Source organism: Furipterus horrens, unplaced genomic scaffold, assembly GCF_987537825.1.
Source record: "Furipterus horrens unplaced genomic scaffold, mFurHor1.1.pri manual_scaffold_2, whole genome shotgun sequence".
NCBI lineage: Eukaryota > Metazoa > Chordata > Mammalia > Chiroptera > Furipteridae > Furipterus > Furipterus horrens.
Window position 1 is genome coordinate 137119845 of NW_028327172.1, and position 17663 is coordinate 137137507.

The following is a 17663-nucleotide window of genomic DNA, read 5'->3' on the forward strand; positions in this document are numbered from 1 at the left end:
AAAGTCCTAACTTTCAATCTTGTTTCTTTTTTAGGACAAAAGATCTCATATATTTATTACTAAGCCAACTTGCCAACAAAGAGGTATAAAAACAAACAAACAAAAAAAATCATGATTTTCCCAATAAAACATGCCTACCTATTGAGATAGTGGTGGCCATTTTCATTTGATATGGCAAGTCATAAATGACCTTGATACAGCATAAATACATAAGCCATTCCTTATAGACCCACCTTGGCTCTTCTCCAATGTCTGTTTCGGAGTTGTACTTGATTTTATCACCAGTTTTTACACAGATCCATGGGTGAATGGGAAAACTCTGCTTTTCTTTCTTGGCTAGGACTTGCTTAATCCTGAAAGCCTCAGAGAAGACATGGCGAGGAAGGGGGCCAACCAATCATAGCATGAGGGCAGAGAAAGAGAGAGATGTTCAATGATTTTTTAACAGACAAAATTTTGAAACATAATGCCCAAGATATTTTATTGAAATGAACAATGTGCAAATTTTGCTCTTGTAGCCACTTTTTAGGCCTTTGTATATTGCTATGACAGTGTATGACTTTCTATGAAGGAAGCAGGATGTAGAATTATGATCAGTCCCTTCAAAGGCACTGTGCTCCATCAGGACATACACTCATACACCATACACGTGGATAGGCAGAACATGTCAACATGAGAGCAGCCTGGTTCACAGCAGGCAGATGCTAATGGCTTAGAACCGAGAGGTGTCTTGTGCTACTCAGCTCCCTTCCAAGAACACATCTGTTTCTACTTTAAACAGCTCACTGAATAGGAGGAGAAATGTACATGTGTGCAAATAGCAGATGGATGTAGGGGTATGTGTGTGTTTTCACTTCTAAACACTTTCTTCTCCCTTTTACCCCATTGACTTCTTGGGAAACATATGTCTATCACTGTGAAACTTAACTCATTTTTAACTTGGACATTTGGAACTGAAGACGACCGATTCATTTCACAGATATTAAATTATGTCCTTTTTTGTGTACAAGCATTTTTTAAGTCTGTCCCTGTTTATAGATATGGACATCAAAAGTCCTGCAAAATGCTATTGATGTGTCATTGTCATGTGTCATAGAAAAGCTAGAGAGGATTTGGTGGTGAGAAAATAAAACTGTGTCAGGCACCGGGTTTCAAGTTTTACTTTCACCATGCTTGTACTTTGTTTGCTTTTAGTAGCAGCATGATGTCAGTCACATTTAAATCAGATGAAAACCTGAATTGTCATATTAATTAAAGTTCAATGAATTCTTTAGAAAGAATACATGAAAAGATTAGTCGTGATGAAGATGGGGGCAAGTCACATGGGGTGGATTTTCTGAAAATTAACTGTGGCTGAGTTGAACTTTCTCCCGGGTTTTCTGGACTGGTTTCAAATTTAGAAATAGATTGACAAACAATGTTAGTTTATTCTGCATGTGTTTTTTTCTTGTGAGGAGGAGCATAAACAAAAAAAGAAGAGCCCTGGCTGGTGTGACTCACTGGATTGAGCATCAGCCTGTGAACCAAAGGGTTGCTGTTTCAATTCCCAGTCAGGGAACATGCCTGGGTTGTGGTCCAGGTCCCCAATTAGGGGTGCATAAGAGGCAACCACACATTGATGTTTCTCTACCTCTCTTTCTCTCTCCCTTCCCCTCTCTCTATAAAACTAAGTCAATACAATATTTTTAAAAAAGAGAGAGAGAAGAAATGCTTTCACTGAGTAATGATGTGCACACGTGTGTGTGTATGCGTGTGTGTGTTATGATTCTCCCATGAAATCTCAAAAAATTCTACAAAACAAATGCTCTGTGTGGATTTATATCTAGCAGTATAAGACAGGAGCCACAAAAAAGCTACACCCCCAAACTCCCTATTTCAGCCGTTAACAGATTCAATTACAGCAATACCTGTGCAAGTTTCTATATCATCACCATGTAACCAGTTAAATGCATCTGAGTTTAATTATTTGTATTCTAACTCATTAATGGAGACTTTTTAAACTATTACTTGGCAAAGGGATACATAAGAAAAAAATCAATACCATGGAGGTGTTTATACTCTTACTAAAAACTAAAATTGAACTCAAAGAAATTCATAGCTATGACTTGCACAGAACTGCCTGTTACACATTCTAAGGGTTTATAAAATCTGTCACTCTGAGTGGGTGAGAGAGTTTTTATTCTTGTTCTGGTCTCCTTGGGTTCCATCTGTCCCCATCCTGTCAGCTGTCTCCTTCCCATAGGGTTCCCGGAAAGATCCTATCGGATGTTCAGAGATTCTCTGTGTCCTTATGAACATCAGTTTCCTAATGCCTAGGGCTTTCCACTTTACCAGTCACTGCTGCTCCAGTTACTGCTATGTTATTACTATTAATGTGCCTACTTTATCTATCTGTCTCTTTGTATTTGGACTGTCGATTACAAGACAATCGACTCTAGTTAGGAAAACCTAAATTATGCTTTTAATCTTTCACACTTTGCTTTTGGTGCACTACATCAATCTGTGATGGTCTGTTTCCCCACATTGAATTAATTCTTCTTGTGATCCTGTTTAAATCTCCTTTCTCAAGGCTTTGCTTGCTGTTTGATCAGTGGGCTTAATCAAAGTAGAGTTTAAGATATTCAGTCCTTAAAATACAATATAACTCTTGACAGTGATTCTCCAGTTATGGAGCAAGAACTGGTAATGGTACACAAAAATAAATCAGGCATGACAGAATTTATAAATTCATTAGTGAGGCATTAACAAAAATCACATAATATACAACTGTTAATATTTTTAAAAAATAAAAGCAAAAGCTTAGGTTTCTATCACTGGACTGATTCTTTGATGTGGTGATTGGGTAAAATAAGACCTGTGAAAGTGAAGAAGTATTGCTCTGGTCCCTCAGCTATTTGGTTACACTAAACCCATCTGCTGTCCTTACATTCATATCCTTATATTTCAATTGTCCCTTTATTGCCATATAGTAGGAAAAAAACATTTTAACCTGTCCTTGTGCTTTTGATAAGAAAGAAAGAAAGAATTTCCAAGGACAGTGCCTCTATGAAATTCTTCTTCCCTGGAAACCACATAAATTTATCTTTGCTGTTTTTTGCTATTTTTTTAAATGTCTCAAACCTCCACGCAATGGGACAAGGGTAAAATGTCCATGAATATGTACTTGAAGACCTCTTATAAATAACACAAATTGTCTTTTGAATATTTTACTTTTTTTATGCCTCTGCATTATTACAGTAACATACCATTGAATACCTGATAGCAAATAAGTAAACTATTTGTAGGGTTTAATGGAGCATGTTGATATCCACAAATCTTTAAACTGTTAGAGGAGACAGGGGCTTTTAAAAAACTAAATGAAAAATTATCCAATGCTGTATAACTTAAAAAAGAAGAAACAAAGACAAGGAAAGAGCAATAAAGTAAGAAAAGAACTTGATAGGTTATATGAGGAAAAAAATGAGTGGCATTATATCTTACAAACATGCAACTTGGCTGTGATTTGATTTTTAAAGTCCAGTAAATAATTCACCTGATGTAATGACCCATGGAAATGGACAAAAAGGGTAGGGATTGACTGTGGGAGAGGTCAGAGGTGGGAAGAGAAGGGGAGAGCAATGGGGGAAAATTGGGACAAATGTAATAGAACAACAGTAAAAATAAAATTAAATAAAATTTAAAAACAGAAAAGTCTGACACACTAAATTATTAGAAAAAATACAGTTTTGTGGTATTTTGTCAATGGTGTATATTACTTGAGAAATAATATGCAAGTCCATTCACTCATATGCTCTCCATCTTGGTTACATCTCACTTGGGTACATTGCAATCTGGGTTAGCACTTGGAGAAACAGGCAAGTAACTAAGCATAACTGAGCCAAATGATAAATTCTGTAGTGATATGACCTTTTTTCAAATACTGAATGTCAAAATAAGTATTTATTTCTTGCATAAAAATAAATTTAAAAAAATAGTTTTGAGTACTTACTACGTGGCTATAACTGCTCTCGACTGACATGCCCTTAGTCAACAAAGTAAGGGTTAAGTCTCCAAGGAATAGTAAAATTAAAATATGTGGAGAATAGATATTTATAGTGAAAGTTTGAGCCTTTAAAAATCATGATGGTTTGTTGGTACTGATTTATATAATAAGAAATAAAATGTGTGTTTTCAAAATTGTTTTTGGACACTCAATAATAAATCTGAATAAAGCCAGCCATCATGAATCTTCTAAACTTGCTGTGAATCACAACAAACAGGACACTTAAGCCTTCTTTGACTTTAATAGTGAAAGACATCACTGAAATATTTTATTTGGTAATAATTGAAAACCTTGGTATTGTGCAAATTTATTTTCTATCATGAGACTGTTTTTAATGGAACGAATGTAATACATTTTCTAATTCATCACTCAAAGGCTATTTTCATTAATCAATTTAGAATGTACTTTTCTTTCCAACATTGCTATTTGGGGAAGAAAAAAAAAGAGAATAGAAAAATCTTTAAAATTGCATATGTATTCTGTACTTTCTGATTGACCAAATGGAAATTTTTTTTATATCATTATTTTTTGAGAGGGAAGGAAGCTAACTACCTCTATCTTCTTTCCTCCCTCCTATAGACTGAATGTTTGTGTCCCCTCAAAATTTATATATCAAAAACTAACCTCCAATATGATGATATTAAAAGGTGGGACATTTGGGAGGTCATTAGTTCATGATGGTGGAGTCCTCATGGTGGGATTAGTGCCCTTATAAAAAAGACACTACACAGCTCCTTGGGTCCTTTCACCATGTGAGGACACAATGAAGACAGTCTTCTGTGAGCCTGGAAGCAGGCTCTCATCAGGCAGGAATCTGTCAGAGCCTTGATCTTGAATTTCCAGCTTCCAGAACTGTGAGAAATAAATTTCTGTTGTTTATAAGCCATCCAGTCTATGGTATTCTGTTTAGCAGCCTGAAGGGACTAAGATAACCCCTACATAATATGTATGTAGTAATAGAAGGTCAAATCAAATAAAAAATTGAAGAATTCAACTCTGCTGACAGAGTACATTTTTTTAAAGTATTTGGGTGATTTTTAGCAATTCTCTACAGGAAACCAGAAGACTGGAATGTCCTTGGTTAAGCCTATTTCTGTGTCTCAGCTTTGAGAAAGATTTCAATTCTTTGCAGCCTCTGCTTTCAGAGTGAGTGATAAGCATAACAAGACTTGTGCTCCTATGCAAATTACTGATTCAAGGGAAATACTTGGGAAAGGAGTAAAACTTTTCTTCCATTTGCACTGAAGGGATAATGCTCCTGCATATCGAGATTGGAATAAACCGATTCATTTATGAAAATTTTTATGGGGGCCAAAGAGAATTTCTATTCCAGTTGAGGATACCCATGAATAATAATCGCAGTTGTTTATTTACTGCCTGCTTTGTCGCTACTGTTTTGTGCCTTTTTCTTTAATTCTGCAATCACCTCTCAAGCCAAATTTTATCATTATCATATAATAAATGAGCAAAATAAGATTTGGAGATTAAATAGCACAACCTAAGATAATTAGTGATTTTTAAGGCCAGATTTTCAACACAGAACTGGGTTCTTTCTGTTGTACAAATGAGAACTATAATAAGAGTATTGATTTATGTATTTTACTTATATATACATATACACATTAATATTTAGTTTGCAAGTGAAATGACTTGCTTATACAAAAAGGGGAAGGGGGTTTATTTTTAAAATAGTCCAATATCTTGCAGAATTGATAAAGAGAAATATAGTTGGGCTCAGGAAAATCCAGAAGCATAGACAAATAAATTATATCAGAACTCTGTCTTCATCTCAATGTTTTTGTTCCTTTCTAATATTTTTTCTCTCCCTTCCTCCACCTCTCCCTTTTTCTCTCTGTCTCTCTCTCTGTCTCCCTCTTTCTCTCTCTTTCATTGAAGACATGCTACCTTTCTTTTTGTAGCCATATGACAAAATTCAGGATGATCCGCAACACCCAAGCTGTTTTTGTTGTTGTTGTTGTTTTACAGACACCATCTGGGTTCTAGATTTACCTGTCTTCTGAAGGGGTTAGCTTGACTACCTGGATTATAAATCTTTCTGCCTTCTGGAAGGACTAACCTGGAGCCAGCATGAGTCAGGTACTGTCTTCTGAACCAATCAACTGTGTCTCATTGTGCACAGGATTATGTGTACAAAAGTGATCATGGTTGCCCTTATGTGGATAGAGGTTACAATCCCAAACATGAGGTATAAACCTCTAGGAGTAAAATTTCAGAAAAGTCACTATTCTATAAATTTAAATTACTTCTAGATTGTCAATTGTGACTAATAATCACATTAACTTATCATTTTCCTCTTTGGGGCTTAAGACATATAAGCCAGTCCTTCTTGACTCACCACAAATCAACAATCAGTTTAAGTTGTTTTCAGAGTTTGGATTCATGAAGCATTTCAACTGTATTTGGCATGAGTTATTGAGTACACTTAGAGGAGCTGCCAAAATGTGCAGAGTGTCTTTGGCAGAGGGGAAAAAAACAGATGGTCTCATCAAATGGATCACATACATGGCCATTAAATTAGATTCAAAGATAAAAGAGTAATATCTACCTGGGGAATATGTTTTAAAGGGTTAAGTAGCTCCATTATCATAAACTCATACATAAAGCTTCAAGAGACTGCTTATGAATTTGAGCATATAGGCTGGATTCCAGATATTGAAATAGTGGCAGGAAAGAATGTTTCATGATCAGAAACACTACGACAGAGCTGCTGGGGGCTACGAAGTGGTTGACAGATCAACCGGAAAAGAGAGTCAGACATGAGCAGAGCCAGTCTGAAAAAAAACATCATTGAAAATGACCACGAGACAAGAGAGCGGAATTTCTTAGGCCTACGGTAGCCAAGCAATATTATAAGTTTCCATCAAATGCTTTAGAGACGTTAGAGCATAAAGAGAACTTGGAGATCCTACAGTCTGAACTTTTCATTTTGCAATGAGGAAACTGAGGTCAAAAGAGGAAGGTGTTCAGTGACAGGTTTCCTTATGCTCTTCTGTCTAGTGTTTAACCGGAACTTGGAGTTAATAATCAAAAAGGAACATAATCTGCTGGGCAAGGCTATCTTCATATGAATTCACAAAGGACTGCTTTATTTAATATCCACTTTATCAATTTTGGGACAAAACTGAGCCAAAAATTTAACATATGGTTTAAAGAAGTTGATAAAAACTCATGTATAGGTAGTCCTTTATACTTCCTTTGACCCTCTTCTACCTCCCTCTTAGCCATTTTCCTCTGGTAATCACCATACTGTTGTCTGTGTCTAGGAGGGTTTTTTTTTCTTTTTTCTTTGCTTAATTCCTTTAACTTTGTTCACCAAGACCACTGATTCCTTTTCACCAAGGTTCTTCATCACTAAGGCTTACCTATCTTTTGCTGTTCCTAAATATGCAGCCCTGTCAGCAGCAAAGATCACACCTGAGCTCTCAATATCATACCTTCATGCAAGGAGGTCAGCCAGACACTTGGGATAAAATCCACTACATTAGACCCCTGCTGTCCCAGAACTGACAATCAGTATTCTCAGTGCTTCTGCAAGCGCCACCCTCAGAGGGTTTATAGAATGCTCAATTACTGACGTAGAATCCCACAGAATATAAGTTTGAACTAAATGACATATTTTACTCCAAGTTGGTGCGAAAATGGACACCAGTTTCAATTAATGGATCTATTTCTAAGCTCTCTATGTTGATCCATTGATCAATGTTTCTATATCTGAGCCAATACCACAATGTCTCCTGCTTAATAATACATCTTGATACCTTGTAAATTAATCCTACATACATATATACACCTTATTCTTTGTTAGAAACTTTTTGGTAGGTTTTGGCCTTTGACGATTCTATAAATAAGAGAATCAACTTATAAAGTCCCACATAATGTCCTTTTGATATGTGAATAGAAATATCATTTAAGGTATATATCAATTTGAGGAAAAATTAAATATTTATAATACTGAAGCTCCCAATCTTTGAACATATATCTATTTATTTATTTTGATTGCTGTTATTAGCTCTCAATAAAATCTCATTTTACTTTATTACTGTCTTGAACAAAATTTGACTTATTTCTTTTTCCAGCTTTATTTCCAAACATTCTATTGTTGATAATAATTAATAAATAGATTAATTTTTATTTTCTTCATAGGCAATCATATCTTCTATGAATAAGAGAAGTTCTCGCTTTTATATCTCTGAATCTACTTTCTTTTTAATTTTTAGGGAATCCAATGCAAAGCTGAAAAGATATGATGACATTACATATTTCTTGGGGACTCTTTTTTAAAGGTTCCACCATTAAAAGTAATATCTTAGGCTATCTTTTATTAGAAAGACATGACTCAGGTTTCCAAGAATGTTAAACACAAACTAGTACTAAAATTAATTTATTTTTACATTTATCAAGATGATAGTATAGACATCTTTAAGTCTATTAATATGGTGATTTCATTATATCTATGTACACATATGTAAACTTGATAAAAATTTGGTCTGTTTTATACAATATGAGATTAGATTATTTTGAGGACTTTTGGGTATATGATCATAATTAAGATTGGATTCAAATTTTTCTGGTGTCATGTAATAAATTGGAGAGTATTTGCATTTTCTACAAATTTCTGGAGGAGATAGAATGAAAGTGAAATGATCTTTTCATTCAAAATTTTGCAGAATTCACAGTGAGAATGGACACCAGTTTATATGGATGGATGGATCTATTTCCAAGTTCTCTGTGTTGTTCCATTGATTACTTTATCTGTCCCTGGGCCAATAGCACATTGTCTACTGCTTAATAATAGATTTTTATACTTTGTAAAACAACCCTGCACACACATATAGACATCTTATTATTTGTTAGAACTTTTTTTAAAGTTTTCATTAAAAATGATTTGAACTGGGTGATCTTTTTGTGAGATTCCATGAGATTGTTTTTAATACTAATTTTATTACTGTGGTTATTATAAGACTATGCTTGCTATTTCTTCTTGGGTGTTCTGCAATAATTTATATTTTTCTAAGAATTTGTCTATTCCAAGTTTTCTAATTTAATGGCATCAAGTTGTTCATGATAGTCTCTGATTCTATTTTAAATCTCCTATTTCTAGTTATGTCCCCTTTTGTTGTTAGTATCATTCATTTATAAGTGGTTTGTCAGTTTCATTATTCTTTTGCAGGAATGACTATTGAATTTTTGAACAGTTGGTGCTTTATGTTCTCTTTCGTTGTTTCTAATTTTTGGTTTCTTTATTGTCCTTCTATATTTCTTTTCCTTTATCTCCTAATATAAACATTCATGACTCTCAGCTTCCTTCTACTTACTATTATCACTGCATTCAACACATTTTTGTTTATAATTTTATACTTTCATATTACTAAGTTCTAATGACATAAGTTTATTGTGATTTTTTATTAAAATATGAATTACTTAGGTGTGTATATTTAACTTACAAGCATAGAAACATATGAAAATTATTACATAACCTTACAATGGCAAAAGATATTTCAACATGAGAAAGAAAAAACTGATAGATTTGAGTATACCAAACTTCTAAATTCCTTAATAATAAAAAAAACTTTTCTATAAGAACACCTAAGCTATATGAAAACTTGAAATAATATTAACAAAATATAAAATTCAATATTTATAATATATGAAAGCTCTAAGTCAAAAAGGATATGAACATCCTAACAGAAAATTGGAAAAACATGAAAACAAACTCCCACAAAGATATATAAATGACTAATATGAATGAAAAAGTCTTACTTAAATAACCCAGAAATCAAATTAAAATATATGTAATTATTGTAATTTATCTACCAAATTAATAAAGCCTTAAAAAATAAAAGTATCTAGAGAATTCTCATATATCAATATGTGATTGTAAATTAGTTTAATTTTCTTGGAAGTAAATTTAATAATACATGTAATATATGTCAAAACCTTGAGAATTATGCATAACTTCTTTTTTTGCCTTTTTTTATTGTTGCCCTTTTATAGTTGTCCCAATTTTTCCCCATTGTCTCCCCTGCCCATCACCACCACCACCCCACCCTATTATCCATGTCCATGAGTCATTTATACATGTTCCTTGGCTAGAGCCTTCCCCTTCTTTTCCCCCTTATCCTCCTTCCCCTTCCCCTGTGGTCACTGTCAGTCTGTTCTTTGTTCCCATGCCTCTGGTTCTATTTTGCTCCTTTGTTTATTTTGTTCATTGCATTCCTCTTACAGGTGAGATCATTGTCAGATAGCCTTGCTCTGAGAAATCACCAGGAGACCATTTTAGGATCAAACAACAGGTTTATTGAAAGCAGAGGGGAAAAAGGGTTGGAGGGAAAAGGAAACTCCCAGACCAACTCAAGGGCCCACAGGAGCAAGGGAAGCAGGGGAAAGGTGATTCCCAGTCCACCTTGAAGTCCATTGGAGCAAAAAGAAGGGAAAAGGAAAGGAGAAAGGGGAAATGGACACTCCCAGTCACCCACACAGGCCATAGGAATCTCGTACCTCTGCATCTGCAGGCGCCATCTCCACATTTTTCCAAACACACATTTCGGTTAGGGTGAGTTTACCCATCAACACATTCAGGTCATTTACATCTCCCTGCTTTTCCCCCACCAGGCCAGTCAATATATTGTGCTAGGTCCATCAACATTTCTTCTGGAAATGAGCAAAGTCCATTTTTACTTCCTGTGGGAGGGGCTAGGTCTGGGTTGATTTGCATATGGTTTATTTGCATACGTCAAAAGTCTCGGTGGGCATACTTATAAAAAAAAAGTCTCGGTGGGCAGTCCAGCTGCCGCCATATTCTGACAATGATATGGTATTTGTCTTTCAACACCTGGCTTATTTCACTTAGCCTGATACTCTCCATGCATAACTTCTAATCAGTGGTCTCTCCTTATAAATTTAACTAAGTCAAAAATAATAATGAGGAGGAAAGATCTCACTGGAAGCTGTGTCCATTATCATATTTTTAAAACAATGTGGTAATTTATGTGTCCAATTATTATTTAAAACTGTTAAAATATTGGACAACATAAATGCACCCAAGCAAGGGCTCAGGGTCCTATCTGAATGACTCCAACATTTATTCACTGTTAGCATGGGCTGAACCTCAAAAATAGTGTTTTTATTTTTGTATTATATTTTTGGACTTATTTTATAAGATGCATACAAGTTTGCAAAGCTATAACTTCCAGGGGAATAAGACGTTTTATTATTATGTAGCAATCCACTCTATCCTCAACATCTTTTGTCTTAAAGTACATTTTATATGAATATATAACTATTTAATCTTTATTTTAGTTTATGTTTTCTTTATGTATTTTCCATCATTTTACAGTCAGCTTTTTCATTCTGTACATATACCACTTATAACGGGATAGAGCTGTAACTTTAGAAATTCCATTGAAAAATCTATATTTAAAAAATATTTTATTTATTCACTTTTAGAGAGTAGAAAAGGGAAGGAGAAAGAAAGGGAGAGAAAGAACAATGTGCAAAAGATACATTTTATACTAAGTGTAAATTAATTTGATAGGATTCACCAGTGTGTACTTTTTTGTTTGTTTGTTTCCTGTTGGAAAATCGAATCCTGGTCTCCTGTACGACATACGGAGATAAACACAGTGTGGTTTTTTTTTTTCAAAAAGATATGGTATTACAAACATAATAATTATTTTAATCATTTTAATAATAAAAATTGCAGGTTTTCTATGTAATCCTAGGTCATTAATATAATTTTTTAAGAAATTTGTAAGTTTTATTTGATTTCTTATTGATATTGAGTTTTAGAAAATATATTCTTTTTCTTACAAGAAAATATATAGTGATACCTCCTTTTTCATTCCTGATATTGTTAATTATTTTCTACATTATCTCATCTTTTGAAATTTACTAATCATTGTCTTATAGCCCTGGGTACAGTATATCTGTGACTGTTCCACGTGCCCTTAAAAAAATGTATTCTTCAGTTACTGAGTGTAATATTCTGAGGTCGGATTTTCTATATCTTTATTGATTTCTTGTCTACTTGTTCAAACCATTTCTGAGAGAAGAGTCAAAATCTCTAACTGTATCTTTGAATTTGATCTACTCATGTAGTTCTATCACCTTTGCTTCATTTTGTTTTGTTTTTGTTAATATTAGGCATGTTTACCTGTTTATCACTATAAAATTATCTCTGCTAAAATTTCTTACCTAGAAATCTACTTAGTTTGATATAAACAGCCTTTTATATGTTTACATATGTTTCATAATTTTCATATGCTTGTTTACATATATACCTTTGTCATTCTTTTACTTTAAACCTAGTTGTATCTTACTTTAAAATGAATCTCATAGATTGCATTTTGTTGGTTCTCACTTTTTTATACAGTCTGATAATCTCTACTTTTTAATCAGCGTGGTGCATTTACATTTAATGTAGTTATTGATGTATTTTGGATTAATTCTACCATCTTTCTATTTGTTTACTCTCTGTTGCACTTGTAGTTGCTCTATTGTTTCTCTTTTTATACATTCTTTTGGGTTAAATAAATATGTATATTTATTTTATTGCCTATTATAATGTCTAGAGAAGATGCAAGAATGCTGATTAGTGTGGGCAATCAGTTGTAATAAGTCTGGATTAATGCCTCTTTTTTTTTCATGCTGAGTTTTGTTACAAAGCAGAGTTAATTTATTGGCTTCTTTACTCAGTTTTGTTGCAGTTTACTATTAGGCTTTGTTAAGGAATATTACAGCAATTTGGAGGCATGATTGTTACCTCTAAGGTATAACCTTACTGGTCTTATCAGCTGCATTCCAAGGGTGTAAACAAGGTCTTTCCATTATAATTGGATCAGAGCACTAGCATTTCCTAGAACTGTGCAATCTCTTGGTTCCACTCTCAACCTTGCAGCATCCACACTGTCGGGAAATGCAGAATTTCACCATGTTTAAGCAAGGAACTCATGAGTTCCTCTCTTCATTGCCTCCTCTTACTGTCCTGCAAACGTCAGGGGCTTCAGTAGCCTTCACTGTGTTCTCAGACTTCTCCTATCAGACCGCGATACTCTACTCTGCTTTAGCTCTACTCCTCTCTGTTGCGCTTGAGAGTCTCTCTCTAGGCAGAGATTTCACATGGGTTTCCCTTTTCTTGGGGATGACAATCCTGAGCTGCCTATGATCTAATGTCTGCACACAGCTATTTCATACATTTTTCTTAGTTTTAAAAATGTTCTTGGCAGGAAGCTAAGTCCAACAGTTAGTTCTTGAATCATGGCTAGCAGTTGAATCGCCCTTTAAAAATGTTTTCCTTTTTTGTCTTCATTTTGTGTCATTGTAGATTTTTTAATTCGTTTTATTTAAGTGCTTTCCGACACTGTGGTTTTATAACCTCTTTAATTATTGCCCCTCGTTAATTCAATCCTTACCTCTTGAAACTCTATGGTATAAGTGTTAAAATTCCCTACCCTCACTCAATATTTCAGCTGATCTAATTTGCTTGCTAGGTCAGTAATAACAATACTTTTCATCGCTGAGGAATCCAGACCTTTTGTTTCCTTCCGCTTGTCTTGCTGTGGTTGCTGCAGTTGTTCATTTATTCTACTGTCGGTATGGAAGTTCGTATTTATGAGACTTGATCCTGTAAGCCAACAATATAGTCCTTGGTATGTACTGTTTAAAAACTAAAACAGAGAGTATGTACTTTATATAACAGAAAAACAACTAGAAATGTGGACCAGATACTAGAGGATATAGAAACCAAAAGTAAACATACAAAAATCTAGAAACAACCTAAGTATCTATTAGCAGGAGAGTAGAAAAATAAATTATATTATATGAACAATGGAATATTCTAGATGAGTGACTAGTCATTATTTAGAGCTATAACATCTACACTCTTATTAGAAAGTTAATACTAAGTGAAACAACAAATTTCAGAAGACTTACTAAATACAGTGTGACATAGTGTATATAAAGAGCTCTCTCTCTCTCTCTTCATATTTTAGGAAGGATAGGTTGTAGATATTCATAGCAAACAAACTCTCCCATTGAGAAGAATATTAAGAATATTAAGAATGCAAAAGGGAAAAAGCATTCATGGACATGGACAACGGTGTGCTTATTGCTGGGGGCTTGGGGTATTAGGGGTCTAAATGGTAATGAAGAAAACACAATAAAAATTAAATAAAAAATATATATGCCATAGAGCTGTGGATGCTATGAGGACTAAAGAGAGTCAATCTCTAAAGAGGAGATTAACTTTCAGGAATGGAATGTGGAGCTGGGCTAGCCATGAAGGCAGTTTTCCATTCTAGGCATGTGATAAATATTGAGAATCTGGACTTGGCCTATACAGAGCACTACTCCTGGTAAGGAGGAAATATACAGATATTTTTGTTATTGTGAGGGATGTCCTTATATTTTCTTATACTACTCTATAGTTTGAGTATATTTTTAAAATATTTACTACTTATAGCAATATTTCTAAATAAATTTTGATAGTTTAAAAACTGTAGATAATTTTACCTTATCTATTAATATGCTCATTTTGTTTTCTTGCTTAATTCATTTAAGTGTGATAAAATTATTTAAAGATTCTAAACTCCAAATCTCGATATTATAGAGAATAGTGTACAGTTCAAGCAATAGATTATGGGTTTTCCCTATATTCTAATGTATGATATTTTGATTTAAATTGCTTTCTGTTCATAGATAATATGAGGAAAATTTCTCTCTATAACATTTTATAACATATATTCATATCCTGTTATATATTTTAATAATACTTTATAATTTTATCCAAGAAAACCTTGCACATATTTTGTTATATATATTCCTCAAGACTTCACAGTTTTTTCCTTGTATACAGATGGTTGTGTTTTCCATTGAATTTTATATTTATTGCCAAAGTATAGGAATATTGCTGATTTTTTATTTTTATAAATTTATTTTGTATCATTAACTTTGATAATCTTCTATTGGTTATAACCATTTATATGTAGACTCTCTTGACTTTTCCATATAGTTAAGTATATAATCTGAACAAAGAAAAGACAAGTTATTGAGTTTATCTCCTCCTCAAAGTATACATTGCTTATTTTTCCTCTTGTGTCTAGAATCTCCAAGAATCTGCTGAACAGCAAAAATATCAGAAGACATTCTTATCTTGTTTCTGATTCTAACAGGAATGCTTCTCAGTTTCAATGTTAAATGAAATGCTTGTCCTAAGTTTTAGGCAAATGACATTAACTATATTAAGCAAGTACTATTCTGTTAACATTTGTTAGGAGATTATTTATTTTTACTTATTAATTGTTTCTAGAATTTGATTAGATTGTTTTATTCTAGTTACAACTGCTGGCTCATTTGAGGTAAGTTGTCTACATCTTTGTCCCCTTTGAGTGAGACAATTCTGTTTATTCCCATTCTCCTAGTTTCTTCTTCACTTATATTCTTTTTTCTTTTAAGGGTGCTATGTAGATGTCATTTCTTCTTGGAAGCCATCTCTAATCCCTCAAGTCTCAGTTGGAACTATACTTCCTTTTCCTTCTCATTTCATGCTAACCTTTCCTGATTCTTATACACACTATTGCAATTGCCTGTTAATTTGTCATCATCCCACTAGTCTTCAACCAAGTATTGTCTTGTTCTCAGCTGTATTTTCAGTGACTAAGATGGTGTCTGACACAAATTATATGCTTAATATTTGTTTAATTGAGTCATTAATTGCTCACTCTGTTTTTCTTGTTTTATGGCTGAGGTGAAACATTTTATTATTTATTTTTCAACTTCAAATTGTAATCTCTTGCACTTTGATATAAGGTTTGGCTCATTTGTGACCAATATCAGGCTTATTGTACGTAAAATATAAATATTTGTGTTGAGAAAGTTGTTTAATACAACATTCTGGGACATCATTGTAAGGGGACATCATTGTAAGAATTTGAGAGAAATGCCTCTCTAATTTTTCATCTCAAAGATCTGTATTTCTGCTAAACAAATGGTTTGTTTTTATTTTATGGAGAGTGTGACATGAAGCTGATTGTGTTTTCTTTTTTTCTAAAGATTTTATTTATTTATTTTTAGAGAGAAGGGAAGGGAGAGAGAAAGGAAGGGAGAGAAACATCAACTGGTTGCCTCTTGCCTGCCCCCAACCAGGGATATAGCCTGCAACCCAGGAATGTGCCCTGATCGGGAATTGAACCAGTGACCTTTCAGTTTGCAGGCTGGTGCTCAAACCACCAGGCAACACCAGTCAGGGCCTGACTGTGTTTTCTATTTCACATTGTTTGTGAATCTTAAAGCCAATTGTAGAGAATCTATACCAAGGGTATATAACATGCAGTATCATGCTGTTTATTAATTTAATTTCTGGGTTTTTTTTTTTTTTTTGTATTTGTACCCTTATTTTGTCCCTCTTCTAAATATATTTGAATTGCATTTTATATTGTTGAAATATATATTTTCCTCTAAACTACTTTAAATCCTTTACAACCATGCAAAGTAAACTATAGTCAAGGTAATGTAGTATTATTGAAGGAATCCTCACCACTTCAAGTTATCTTAAATGTTGCTAGCAGATTTGTCTTTCAGCAATGCATACATAATGATGTCTTGATCCTGCTTAAAATACATCAGTGTCTTCCCATTGCTTCTCAAATGAGACACTAAGTTCTTAGAAAGTTGCACTTGGATCTTCATGACACCTTTTGTCAGTGAAATTTTGACATAATCATTTAAGCACATCATGTCAGCATTTGATGGAGCCATTTGGTAAATAATTTTAAATATACAAATAAATTTTCATCACAATATACTGACTTACCTTTCCATAAAAATTACAGAGTAAAACACTTTCTTTTCACAATAGTGAGCTTAGGCATAGTTAGTTATTCTTGTTTATCTATTATATTTATTTTGCTTGTTTTTCAACAATTATATATATTGAACTATATTTGGCAGGGATAGAGAGAGGGAACAGGAAAGAGCATGAAGATGTATCCATCAATAGTTCAACTGATTATCTTAACATGCTATTCCTTATGGTTAACTCAGAATCCAGCAAAGGTGTACCTGTAATCCCCAAGTTTGAAGTGCTTTACATTAGATGAAAGTGTTGTTATTTCAGAAAATAAATGAAGAATAGTTTCAGGACTCAAATCTAATCCTCCTCACTGTGCCGTCCACTTTGTTTGTTTTTACATCTAAAGCAGAAGAATTATGTCAATTTTGGTAAGTACAGTAAATTATGGTTTGGGGAAAATAATTTTGTCCTAAAAAGGACTTTATTACCAGTGGCTTAAAAAGAAATTATGAGCTTTGTAATGAAATGCTATATTCCTATGCTAAAGTGACAAGGTCATTTAATACTGCCTTAATAATAGTATTAGAAAATAGATGCAGAAGAGCATTGTGCGGAGCATCTGTGGGATAGGAGGGTTCAACTGCCTTGTAAATCAATTGATAAAGATTCTAATTTGATAAAACTCATAAACTATGGCAAATCTGGAACAGTAATAAAATAATCTCAGTTCAGATCAATATAAAAATTACATAGTACACCATTCGAAGCAACATTATATAGTTACACTTGTGTGATTTCTATGATCTTTATTTA

General features: G+C 33.5%; 1 pseudogene; it reads right to left on the reverse strand.

Moving 5' to 3' along the window:
- Positions 1 to 221: 221 nt before the first annotated feature.
- LOC150019558 (large ribosomal subunit protein eL39-like) lies at positions 222 to 367 on the reverse strand (annotated as a pseudogene).
- Positions 368 to 17663: the final 17296 nt, after the last annotated feature.